General features: G+C 45.2%; 1 long non-coding RNA gene across 1 annotated transcript; it reads left to right on the top strand.

The window, feature by feature from the left end:
• Positions 1–762: 762 nt before the first annotated feature.
• LOC135807170 (uncharacterized) lies at positions 763–2,530 on the top strand. Its single transcript, XR_010551496.1, has 3 exons — positions 763–1,173; positions 1,266–1,431; positions 1,968–2,530. It is a non-coding gene; the product is annotated as an uncharacterized LOC135807170 (long non-coding RNA).
• Positions 2,531–3,714: the final 1,184 nt, after the last annotated feature.

The raw sequence follows: 3,714 nt of genomic DNA, 5'->3' as shown, positions 1-3,714 counted from the left end.
AACGATAGTATGCCACTGACCAGTGCCTTACTTGTAACGTACTAATGTGCAATGAATATGAGTAATTCGACAACACATCTAACATAAGCCTTACCGTCAAGAAGGTGAACTCGCGTTCTTCGCACACTGTAGGCAAGGGCAAAGAGATAAAAATGGATCTAAATCCGAATAAAATCAGCACACGTTTCCGTAAATGAAAGGGTGAGCATAAGCAAATGAATCGAAGGAAACTGGTCAACTCAGAGATCAACTGTCATTGAGTATTCCGTAAAAGGAGGCCTCGGCAGCGGAAAAGCTAAATTTAGAAAGGAGATCCTGTCAGCTTTTCCATTATTTATTGCATTCCGCCCAAAATCAGCACACTTTTCGTAAATGAAAGAGTCAACACAAGCAAATGAATCAAAGGGAACTGGTCAACTCACCTGTCATTGAGTAATATTCCGCGAAAGGAGGTCTCAGCAGCGCCGAAACGAAATAAGCCAGGCCAGGAGACGAAATATCCGAAACAGCTCATGCAAGAAGCAGTTCCAAGGAAGGAAGTTCCTCGTGCATGCACATCCGAAAAGGCAACAACAAAAAGTCTGCAATGCCCACGCATGCGGCCAGCCGGCCGCGCGATGGTAGGATCTAGGAGCCATGGAGTAGCTCCCTGGTTCAGGACCAGGTACCGAGCATCTTACGTAGAAACTTACGTAGCTACGTAGACAACGTGTCTGAATAGCGGTGTCGTTAGGTAGCGCCATGTGAACACAATAATGGGGCTGTTAAGTGATGACGTCACAGTTCCTTCGATACGCATAACAACGATCCCACTGGGGACAAACAAAAGTAGCGTCGTCTCCACCGACCCAGTTGTCAGTGGCAACATATAGGAATCGTGTACATTTCTTCGTTTCTTCTTTGCTGTTTTCAGTGAGTGTTTTGTTTTCTCTTTGTCCTTGATCTCGACGATGTTGTCGTGCTCATTACCTTACTGAGACGTCTCTTGTGACTGTAGCAAGTGTCACGGAGGATTTTATTGGCGTGACAAGGTAGTTCGCCGAGATCGAGCGTGAAAAACGCTCTGCATTAGTAGCTCCTGTAGAATGTTTTCTGGGTTGGCGTATCCATGGTCAACAAAACCAAGGTGCAAGACAGCATGAGAGATCGTGTAAACGATGTGAACTCCAAAAGGTAAGCTCCTGAACAAGTGGAAAGATATGGGTATTTACAAACTCTCTCTTCATCCATCGATTGGCGCTATGCATTGCATTTTGTCTTCACAGATAATCTGGCCAAATTTATTGTAACTAGAGAGTGCAATCGTGCACTGCTTGGGGCCCATCCCAATGTCATCACATGGCTGTGGTGACAAGTGTATATCTGGGAGAATTTTTCCTCGACTGATACGGAGTGCAGGTGGATCGATTATGAGAAATGCGAACATGTGAAGTAAGTAATTAGTTGTGTCGAAGAAATGTGCAATAAAATAAAATTTACTTTACACTCAAACATACACTGTAGACGTACATGTAACATCATGATAATGATTCCATCTTCATTGTCCCGCAACTGGTACACCATACGCACCGAATACATGGTGTGTGTGTGTGCGCGCGCGCGCAAGCGCGCGCATGTACATGCACACACTCTCATGCGTGGCCGAGTCGGCCAGATGAACAGACCATGCATTTACACGAGGTGTCCGTAATGTCATTGGAACGCTGTACTTTATGACTTTATTCCAAAAGAGTATGTCTTGCCCCTGACGAATGGAGTTGTGTCTGTGCTCAGCGGGTATCGGGCTACGACGCAACACTGCAATCAGCGCTGCAATTAAAAGAGCACTGCATGGATTATTTTGACTAACTTCCTTTGCGTTTACTTGGTTGAGCCCGTGGTTTCATTTCTGTGTTCTGTCATGATTGGCCTCTGGAAATAATCAGAGTGGATGTCATTTTGCCATATATGTGTGCCTTGTGCGACAGGTTCAAGGCTAGACGAACTTCACATTCGGCGTGCGATCTCAGCGTCTGGGACCTGATGAAGTCTTGGTTGGATGATTATTCAAGCCTGATACTACTCGACACACCAATGTTCATGTCAATGTAATTTTTTCAGAGCTGCACTATTTACGTGTTGATGCTTACTTCGGTGTTAGCGTGTTTCCCCCGGATTGTTTCTATCATCATGATCGTGTGTTCTTGGGCTGAGCGAGCACATGCACAAGTGTGCAGCTATAACCCTGTGTATCTTTGGTTACACTTTGTTCTGCAATGCATGTACCTTGTAACATTATGTGCTTGCACTGCTTTGTCTGGCCTGCGTATTTCAGGACTATTCAGTGCATTAGACCCAGGTTTGTTTGGTTGCCGGATGACCTCTTGTTGCGTCGCTCAGTATTTGTATTCATCAATTTTTGGGCTTGAGAATTGAGCTGTTGTATGGTTCCCAATATGAAAACATCATGCTGGTGCTCTGTGTTTCGATTATCGACTGTCGGAGCAGTCATGCATTTATTAGCAGAACGGTCAATACTGTAGTCTTTTCACGTGTTTGTCTTTTTTGTGTTTTCGCCGGGGGTATTAGCGGTAACGTTGCACACAGAACGGCAGTGTTGCATCACTGGACGACCCTGCCTCTGCATCTGACTTAATTTCCCCAGGATCTGGTGCAGTTACACCAGACAGCCACTTCCTGTAAACACGCAAACAGCAAAAGAAGAGATCCCGCAAATCAGGAAAAGCCATTATGGAAAATATAGAGTAGATCATACAACATTCAATAATCTGGAGTAATTACAGTGAGACAAACGCTTCAAACAGTGCTCTCTCTCTCTCTGTCTCCATCCTTCCAAAAATACCCTATGACAATTCCCTAGAATTATTTTATTTTATATTCTTAGGACATCATTCTGAACATAATAAATTCTTCCATGGGTCTTCAATCACCACGGAGGGCGAAAATATATCTAAGTCATGCAGTTTACGGGAGGTACGAGCTGTCATGGATATAGAGGCTGATATTGTGCCAGCGTGAGGGCAGAGACAGAAAGAAGACACTGATTTCTTGAACAACTCACCTATATATAATCGAATCCACAAGGAGCGCTCATACTTTGATCCATCAGGACGCGAAACATCTTCAAAGCACTCTCAAACACGGAGTTTTACTGTGGGCAGCCAATTTCACAGCCATCATGAAGGCACTCGACGACTACAGGAGTTTTGTAGAGGAAAAAACAATGAGTAAAGAGCGACAACAATCGCTTGAAGAAAAAGCAAAGAAAAACAACTGTCTCTCCAGTCATTTAGATGCTGTTGCCCTTGACATCTGGTTCCATCCAGAGGACGCGACTTTTGTTTGTCCCCAGTGCTCTCCGTTGCTATGCGTATCGAAGGAGCCGTGACGTCACACTTAACAGCCCCATAGTAGGCACTTCAGTCACGTGACACGACCTGTCAAAAAGTGCTAACGCTGAATCGCGTACATGCGTGGCACCACGGAAAGGCGCATGCATAGATCGATCTGTAGCTGCACGGAAGCTGCGCATGGCCTTCTCGTGTGGCGCAGCGTGTAGCTAGCTGAGGCCCTCAGCTTTCGTTTGAGCCCACATACGTCATGATGCGGCAATTTTTTGAACTCACGTACAGTTCGAGTAAAATCGGCAAGGATTTTTCGGGCATTTCACTTGATTGCACGCATTTGCCATGTAGCTCATCGTCTTCAGCGTCG

The sequence above is a fragment of the Sycon ciliatum genome, chromosome 1 (genome assembly GCF_964019385.1).
Source record: "Sycon ciliatum chromosome 1, ocSycCili1.1, whole genome shotgun sequence".
Taxonomy (NCBI): Eukaryota; Metazoa; Porifera; class Calcarea; order Leucosolenida; family Sycettidae; genus Sycon; species Sycon ciliatum.
This window is presented reverse-complemented; position numbering and strand designations above follow the sequence as displayed.